Raw genomic sequence first — 9,964 nt, forward strand, 5'->3', positions numbered from 1 at the left:
TTTTTTTTTTAACCAATCTGAAGCAACTGGGGGCAGGTTCCAGAAGCTACATGCAGATGCTTGTGTAAGCAGTTTTGGGGACCCTAATCAACAATAGAGTACAAGCAGCATTAGGACAAACCTCCAGAGGCCTCCAGTTTGGCCCTATCCACTTCCGGTTGCTCAGTTGTTCCCCTACCCGTTCCTTACTCCCTCTTGCACTGTGTTCCAGTCTCTCTGAAATACGTCATGCTTAGCCCCTCTGCAGTATTATTTTCTCTGTTAGGAGACATCCTCTCCCGTGGATCTGTCCGGTTCCTACTTCCAATCATTTAAGGCCTCACTAAAGTCACTCCTCATAAAGAGTGTGCTGAATAACGCCCCCTCCACCCCACCCCCACCCCGAGAGCGCTGCTCTCTCAGCCCTTATCTTTGGCTATCATAAGTCTCCACTCTCAAGAGGCAAGCTCCTCTGTCTGCCCAACCCCGATGACTCCCCTACAGTTATTCTGCCTTGTGTTGGGGAACATGCCAAGCATCTTTCTACCCCGGAGACTGCGCACTTGCCACGTCTGCTCCTGGAAGCCGTTCTTCCATATAGCTTCCTGCTGTGCGTTCTGCTCAAATGTCACTTATTTAGACACCTTCCTGTCTATAAAATACCAGGTTCTTTCTCACCGTTCATTCCCTTTATTTTCTGCAGCATTTGTAATCATCTGACTTGCGTGTATATGTTTATTCGTTTCGTGTCACCTATCTCTTCTTCCCAGGCTGGCAGCCACAAGAAGGAGGACTTTGTTTTGCCCATCACTGTCTCTTTTTTTGCGCTTCTCAACTTCCCTCCAACTGATGTAAGCCTGACAGGGCTGGGTACAGGGAGGCACTGTGGATATCAGGAGCTCCGCAGGCTACCTGCAGCCTCTCTGTTGTTTCCCCCTCTGTCTTTATCACCTGGGAACAAGCTTCCTCTGGGCAGTGACCAAGAGGCAGCCCCAGAATATAGTGGGTTACCAGGAATGGTTTACGATGAGCAGATAACACAAATAAAACAATAGAGGCCTTGGGATAGTTAGAGAGGCGTTTCCAGTCTTTAAGATGAGCTTTCTGAGTGTCATACCCTGAAAGTAGTGGCATTCACTGTGTACAGGAGGGAGTCTCCTTTGGAAGCTATTTTTGACACTCAGAATTCCCACTTAGTAAAAAACACAACACTTGATGGATCTCTACTATGCTAAGGACCATAATGTATTTTCACAAAGCCTCTGCTGTTTCCCCTGCCCATTCCACTTGCTCTTGGCCCTTCAGCCCTTCTTTCAGGTCCTCCTGTAGGTTTTTTTCCTGTCTGTCCATAGCATCTACTCCAAGGGCTTTGTTCATTTGAATGACTCTTCTGGTCCAACCTCTGAGTTGTTGACAATTCCTTGCCTTTCACATCTCACCTTAAGCCTTGCTTCCTGAAGAAAAGCCTCTGTGACATTCAGAAAAGTCCAGGTCCTATATAAGATGTTTAAGCTGCTCGACACCTCCCCTGAGTACCTCAAGTCACAGTCATGACTTGCATGTATGCTGGATAACTCCGACCTCCAACTTGATTGGCTTGAGAGATTCCTTGAAGAACAGCAGAACACGTTTCTAGGTGCATCTACAAAGGCATTTCCAGAGACAATTGATATGTAGGACAGCAGTGGAGGGGGAAGGACCCATGCTGAGTGTGAGTGACACCATCCAATAGGCTGGGTCTGCTTGGGACAAAAATGGGAAAGACAAAACCAGGGATTGTGTGCAAACTCCACTCTTCTCGAGCGAATCCATCAATTACAGCAGCCATCATGCATGGATAGCCAGCTCTTCAGCTCTTAGCTCTTCGGCCTTTCAGCACAGACTCACATGAACAGCTCTCTGGGGAGCTTCCAAGCCTCCAGGCCTTCAGGTCTTGGACTGAGACAGCATCACTGGTCCCCATGTTCTATAGCCTTCAGACTTGAGTTCTCTCATTTTCCAGTTTGCAAACAGCATGTTGGATGACCTTATCTTTAGGGTTCACTTACCCTAATAAGTTTCTCTTTATAATCACACACACACACATACACACACACACACACACACACACACACACACACACCACACACACACACCACACACACACATACATCACACACACATACACGTACACACAAACATAGACATACACAAAAACACACACACTCACAGGCACTCACACTTATACATGTACATGCACACGCACACACACATACACAGACACACACAGACACACAGACACACACACAGACACACACACACACACACACACCTCTTTGACTAATAAAGCATGTGTTTCATTTACTATTTCCTCAATATACCCATGAGAAAAGAACCATGGTCCCCTTTGCTGACCATTAAGTCCTCTGGAACCTGTCATAATGTGGCATGGAACAATTTCCAGTAAATACTTATCAAATGGTAATATTTGTTCATGGTACAAGAGCTGCTCATTTTTCCCTACAGTCCCAGTGTCAGGGTAAAGTGGTGAGTGCTAAAACCAGTGGTTCTCAACCTGTGTGTCTGTGTCACAACCCCTTTGGGAGTCACAGGTCAGATCTCCCGCATATCAGAAATTTACATTATGAGTCATAACAGTAGCAAAATTACAATTATGGAGTAGCAACAAAATAATTGTGTGGTTGGTGGGGAAATCACCAGAACATGAGGAACTGTATTAAAGGGTCTAAGCATTAGGAAGGCTGAGAACTGCTGGCTTAAACAAAGTCCATAGTAACATATTAAGCCCTAGCCCCCTGATAGAGAGTATGAAACCTGTTATGGTCTAGAGAGAGTGGAGACTAAGCAGGTGAGTTTCTATGGGCAGAGGAGATGAATCCTGCACTAAGAGCCCTATCTTTGGACTTGGGGGAATCCTTACTGTTTATTGGCAGTGTCACAGGATTAATCCTACTCTCCAGTAACAGAACTGCTGCTCAAAAGAACTTTTTTTTTTGAACAACATGATGTGAAATTCTCTTTCTGCCATTTTACTAAAACACCACAGATGAGAGTAAGCATAGATGGGTGAAATCAGCTCGCAGCCAGGTAACTTTGGAGCTGCTTGTCTGTGTTCTGCTGTGAGCAGCGTGGCTAAGCAGTATGTGCACAGGGCAGGAGTTTCCAAGGTCCAGGTAGTGCTCCCTGTTGGTGAGGGTGTGGGGGAGTCCACCAGTGAAGGGAAAACACTACCATTAGATGGTCTTTCCCATGCTGGCTTCCTACCATTAGATGGTCTTTCCCATGCTAACTTCCTACCTGCAGTGCCCAGAGCTGTACTTGCTCTGTTAGTCAAATCTTTAACCTTGGTCCATTGAGTGAGCTTTTCTGGAGTGACCGAGTCGGTGTGTGTCAGCCTTGCTGCTCATTGGAATCATGTGGGGGAGATTTAAAAAGTACAAATGTCTCAGTTCGCCCTGACACCAATTCCATTTGACTCTAGCACTGGAATTACAGAGACGCTCCTGTATCCGCACAGTCAGAGTTGACCATATTAGTGCCAGGGATAGACTTCATTTCTCTCTCTTCGTTGCTTTTTTTCCCCCCAGTTCACAGAGAGACTAAAGGATGGTGGATGTGTTGGGCAGACTTCTAGGATGGACGCTCATGATCCTGACTCCGACACTCTTTATGTAAACTGGGCCTCGTTAGTATTGGTTAGATTTGAACTCAGCTCAACCTAATCATCTAGAGGAAAATGGCCAGTAGGAAGAAGAAGAGTGAAACAGAATGTCTTGCATAATCCAAAAGCTTGTGTGATCAGGTCATAGTTAGCTCCTGCCTGTGGCATCTTAGTCTCTGGCTCTTTGTTTTCCCTGACTCTAACTCCAATCCTGAAGGAAAGATGCAGGGTTTGCTGACCCACGGCACTGTGCGCATCCCTAACAGAACCTTCTCTCAAGGCATCTAGTTCTACCTAGCCCTTCTTTTCACCGTGTGCTGACGAGGGTGGCCTTGTCTGAACTGGGAGCTGGCATCATAGCTTCTTGTTCTCTCAGCTGAGAAAATCTTCCTTTCACAGTGGAGTTACAACAGCATCGTTCACAGTGTGGCCATGGAAGCTTCTTACCTGGTTGATTATGACATCTGTTACTCCTCTGCAGGTTCAAGCACTGGGGGCCAAGGTTGTGTTGGATGCCCTCCCTGGCTCTGGCAGATTAAAACAAGCCTTCCAGACCACCAAGGCTTCTGGCATTTCTTTAGTGGAGTCTGAATTTCTAGACCAAGCAGTCCCTGCTCCCTTCAATTTTCCCTTGGCATTAGAGGAGCTGCCAGGGATTCTGTTCCATGCCCCTGGCTTCCCTGCCCCCAGAGGGCCAGCAGCCCTTTTGTTGGTTTGGCTCTCTACTTAGATCATTGAAGAGACTTCAGATCCAACTGGGCACCACTCTGCATTTCATTTGTGTCTTGGCAAGGTTACCATATTATTACTTAACTCTGCTGCTGCTACTCAATAAGTGGGAGCTGATTGAAATAACCACAGGAGTTACTGGAGTCCCCTAATTTTAGCACAGAGTTAAAGCTCACTCCCACAGTTGGAAGTTAAAATAGGCTGCCAGCCCACAGAAATGCCCACCCACCACACCTAATTGTCACCCCACTGATGCCTGTCATGGAAGGAAATGGCGAAGCTGAAGAGAACGTTCTTGGAAACAAGGTTCTTCTCCTTTGAGGACACCTGAGGTCTCTTTGGCCAGGTCTAGTGACTTTGAAACCCGTGAATGGTGGAAATTTGCACGACTACTTTAGTTGCTCTTGTTGGATTCCCAATTTGTTTAACAGGCAGTTTAACAGAGAGCTACCGCTGAGAACAGAAACTTCTGTTTGGGGGTGTCTCTCAGATGAGTCATTTCTCGAGTTCAGATGTGGAAAGGGCAATGACCTTGAACAATCTAGATAATTAGGTGAGCAGAAAAAATGGTACTTGATCTGAGCCACCCTCCCCTTCCCTCTCTCTCTGGAGGAGGGTGTCATAGCAATCAACCTGCAGTCCAAATACCACAACTTGAAGAAAAAAAATGGAGCCAGTAGTTTCTTGTTCAAGTCTCCCTTCAAGCACTCTGTTGTCTCCTCCTATTGAAGAAGACCATGCATCACTAGAGATGTTTTGGACTGGTCTGAGACGTTATTTCTCAAGCAGCACCTACTGTTTAATATTGTTTGTCATGAATTTTTGACCCACTTTAAGTCTTGGGATACCCATGGCATCCCAGTGAAGTACAGATTATCCGGCCATCACGGGCAATGACGAGAACATCCTTAGAGCAAGAGGAGATGTTTCATCTACCAATAATTTCCTAAAAGGTGTCTAGGAGTCACCAGAATTTAATCAAGTGTGCTTGGCAGTGGTCACCCACATCTTCCCTCTCATTATCACTGCCACCACTGTCTCTAAGACCCCATGGCTTCGTAGCCGGACTTGAAAAAAACTTCTTCATGCCCATGTGGGCCATTGATGGCACATAAATCATCTTCAAGGACAGCATTCACCATGCCACTTTCCTACTCCCAAATACTCAGTAATTTTCTGGAACCTACAGGGTACAGCGTCAATCCTAATGTTTTTCTTTATTCTCTAATGTGCCCCATTTATGTGTCATTGCTCTTCCAGGACCATTTCTTTGCTGTCAGACTCTGTTACCTTTGTATACCTGTTCATATTGCCTCACCTCTGTCAAGTTGTGTTTTACAAATGCCATGCCTTCCATTCTCCCGGGGAGCTCCATCCAACCTCCTACACTAAGGCTCAGCTTATATCTCTGCTCCTATATGAAGTCTTTGCTAGTCTTCCTCAACATATTATGACTCTCCTAATTATGAATTTTTACAAGTAGTTTTACCACAATTTTTTTAGCACCAATTTTTTCCAGCTGGATCCCTTGAGCATCCTTTTATTTTTTTGTGACTATTTGTTAGTTGATGACATTTTTAGGAGCTGACATTTGAAACATGTAGGATGTGTAGACAAACATGACTCCAAGAAAGGACAAGAAAGTCCAATAGACGCATGTGCCTGAAGAGCCATGTTAACTGATTATTCTCAGAAATCTACCAGACCTCCTGCTTTGGGAATTGCTGTGTGACAAAGGTCCATGCTGTGTGCTGAGACCACTTGCTCATGAACTTGTATCCCTGTGAACCCATCTCAGTAACAACGACAGTTAAGCTGATTCATTTTCTTTTCCTGGAGCTGTAAGCAAAGCTAGCCCATGGCCAGAGTTATTCACACATTTACTGAAACAAACCAAGCTCAGAACTAAATGAAGAAAATGAAAATTAATCAGCAGCTCCCAAGGGGCTCACATATGGTGGGCTTGAATTTACTTTTTTCTTCGGTACCATAATTATTTTTCTTATTCATTTTCTTTGGTTGAATACACAACTGAAAAAAAGAAACATGAAGTAGTGGTAGAGATAGAAGTGAATAAACCCATGGAAACAGTGAAACAGCTACAGAGATAAAATTAGGAAGGAAGGAAACAAAAGCAATTTCAGTATCTCTCTATAAGTCCCTCACCCGTTTCCTGGCCCACACTGCTGGATCAAGCTTGTCCCGCTAGGTAGCAGGTGCTTTGGCTGCCTCTTACAGATAACAGACCCTGTGTGGGGAAGGCCAGCTACATCTACCACAGAGACACCATGCATGTCCTGCTTCCCCTTTCTATCTACACAGACGAGATAAAACGATCAAGTAGCTAAGGAGAGAGTCCAAGTGGAGGCTCTGTGCATTTTCTTCATTCATGGGGATTTAAAGTAAAACTTCATCTTGACATTTTAAAGTAAGGTTATGTTCCCTTTATTGAATTTTTGTGGAAAACCCAAACTACAACAGCAAATAATCTGCCTGATAGAATATCATGCCCCGGAACCTTCTTTCCTTTGTAGAGTACAACGGCATTAGCACACAGGAGACTCTTCTTTTCACACTAGTTAACAAATAGCATTAAGCACAATTCAAGTCAGAGTTGAAAATTGTGTCTGGTGTCTTTCATTAAGAATTAAAAACACTCTAAGACTCTTGCTCCAGGAAGCTCTTCTGACATGTTAATGGTATTGCCTTAGCAATAGCAGAGAAAAATCCATGAACTCAGTCACATACAAGGCAAATCAAGAACTCATCCAAAATGGAGTGCCTCCTGGGTGATGGTGTAGTTTTCATTTGGGCTGTCAATGTGGCTTCTGCACTTGACATGAAAGTTCCATTACAAAAAGCTAAACTACTGCTCAATTTTTTTTTAATCAAGCAGAGTTATCGAAAGTGCTTTTTATAGGGACTATGGGGAAAGAAAAAAAGAAACAGAAAGGAGTCATTATGACTACTAAGCTCTAGGAGATGGGGTAGCCATCAGCAGTGAGAGACCTTTCAAGGGACCCAAATTCCTTGAATGTTGGCCATTGTCCTTTAGAAGGGATGCAGAGAATTAACATACAGCTGGTATCCACTGTGGTACAGGGTGGTTGCCTTTCTAACACACAATTCTTTGCTCTTCTAAAGAGAACTACATATATAAAAATCTCAAATTAAGACTGCTTGGTGGTGGTAGTGCCTTTAATCCCAGGACTCGGGAGTCAGAAGCAGGCAGAAGATCACTTTGAGTTCAAAGCCAGCCTGGTCTACACAGCAAGTTTTAGGGCAGCCAAGTCTACACAGAGAAATGCTGCGTTGAAGAAGAAAGGACCCCAACTCCTTACATTGGACAAATTGCCAGTACAGTGTGACTAAAGGCATAGGTGTTATTCTTGACTCCAAGGGTTTTTGTGGAAGATTCAGACCAGTTTCTTCTTTCCTTCCTTCCTTCCTTCCTTCCTTCCTTCCTTCCTTCCTTCCTTCCTTCCTTCCTTCTTCCTTTCCTCCCTTCCTTCCTCCCTCCCTTCCTTCCTTTCTTTCTTTTTGAAAGAAAGGAAATTTTATTAAAAAAGAAAACAACAAAAGGGAGACGGGACCAGAGCACAGGTTAGTCCATCCAGAGCACAGGTTAGTCCATCCTGGCCTTCGGTGTCCTGGTGGTGATCTTGTCTTTCTCAATGATGTGAACAATAACGCCCATGCCTGATATGACATCCTGGTCAACAGCATTCAGTATGGCCTGAGAAATGGTTCCATACAGGTGTTCTGGATCCATGTTGGGCTCCCAGAGAGACTCATACATCCCATACATTTGTTCGGAGAAGGTGCCACTGACTACAAAGTCATCAGTCACCATGGGACAACCAATGAGGTCCAGAGAACAAATGGAGGGCTTAAAGGTCTTTGGGTCCAAGCCAGCAATGGCAGATTCTGTGTAGTAGGGACCAAACTGTTTCCCATACAAGAGGTTAGCCACCATGCTTATGAGGGTGTCAGGTTTGATCTGCCGATCTTCCTTCAGCTCATAGAGGTTCAGTAGGAACTTGAGTTGCTGGGCCACTCACTGTCTGGATGTCAGTAACCAGGTTGGCTAGGCCTATGTAGAGCCTGTCACCTATGGGAAAGATCTTCTGGAAGTCCGTGTTCACCACTAGGGCCTGGATCCTGAAATGCCTGTCTGCAGTGATGGCCACACAGTTCTTTCCCTTCATGGCCATGTTGGCACCTCCATTACAGGACATAATAGACATGATTGCTGTAGTGAGAGTCCGACCGCCACGGAGTTGCGTGCAAACCGGCTCTACAGACCACTTTCTAACAATCCCTCTACAGTTTATAAAGGACCCATGAGGTTTCAGTTGAGCATCTTGGCTTCAGAGGTGATCATTTCTTGAGGGTTGACTCTGCTGCTGCATATGTACAGCACCATCCTAAGTCCATCCTATCATGTTTTCAAGTACTATACATTGTCCAAAGACGTTAAATGGAGACATGTTTTGAACACGGAGAACTTGGAACTTCTGTAAATGCTCCTTAACTAGAGGATTAGTGCAGGCCCGGCTAGAGCGCTGTGAAGTCAGTAAGAACTCTGAGCTCCTAGATTTAGAGCCACTAGAGATCAATTCATCGATCTGGAAATGTATTTCTTGGTGAAGGAAATTATTTCTAATATATTTAGTGCCACAGACAAGAGGAGAGGCTGGGGCTGGAGAGATGGCTCATCAGTTAAGAGTGCTTGTTGAATAAGTGTGACGATTTGAATACCACCCAGCATCTGCGTGAGAGCCAGCTGTGCTCCTAAGCATGCCTGTGACCCCAGCATTGATGGGGGGGGGGAAACCAAGAGACCACAGAGACTTTCTGGCTGCCAGCCTAGCCAAGAAAAGTGAGGTTCAGTAAAAAGATTGGCCTCTGGGCAGTGTTGGCGCACGCCTTTAATCCCAGCACTTGGGAGGCAGAGGCAGGCGGATTTCTGAGTTCGAGGCCAGCCTGGTCTACAGAGGGAGTTCCAGGACAGCCAGGGCTACACAGAGAAACCCTGTCTCGAAAAACACAAAAAAAAAAAAAAAAAAAAAAAAAAGAAACAAAATGAAACAAAAAGATTTGCCTCCAAGAAACAATGTAGAAAGTGATGAAGTAACATGCCCATCTCCATGTACGTATGCATAGGCATGCACAACAGGAGATACAATGTGATCCCTTAATAATAAGAAAAATTACATTTTCTTAATCACTGCCGATCTTAATGTCAGTAAACACTGATACTGTGTTACTTAGCATGTTCTACCAGATTCCTTCTGTAACCAAAATTTGTGGGGGGAAAAAAAAATACAGGGCTGCCCCTGGGCCTTGTGGGTAAAGGGATTTCCCCTAAGCACATAGATGTATCAGAGCCAAGGCTCTGGCAGGGATCTGAATTGTCCAGATGGAGGAAATGAAAAATGTGAATTGAGACACAGCTTATATCCTCACTCAGTGGCACTGGACTGGGGATGTAATGCCAGCTAGTCAAGAGGCTGAAGAAGGACTATTGCAAGTTCAAAATCTGCTATAAGAGTGAGTTCAAGGCCAGCCTGAGCAACGCAACGAGAGCTGGTA

The 9,964-nt window shown here is 44.9% G+C and overlaps 1 pseudogene; it reads right to left on the minus strand.

Moving 5' to 3' along the window:
* Window positions 1-7,994: 7,994 nt before the first annotated feature.
* Window positions 7,995-8,616, minus strand: LOC117724060 (proteasome subunit beta type-3 pseudogene; annotated as a pseudogene).
* Window positions 8,617-9,964: the final 1,348 nt, after the last annotated feature.

This window comes from Arvicanthis niloticus, chromosome 19, assembly GCF_011762505.2.
Source record: "Arvicanthis niloticus isolate mArvNil1 chromosome 19, mArvNil1.pat.X, whole genome shotgun sequence".
In the NCBI taxonomy this organism is placed as follows: Eukaryota; Metazoa; Chordata; class Mammalia; order Rodentia; family Muridae; genus Arvicanthis; species Arvicanthis niloticus.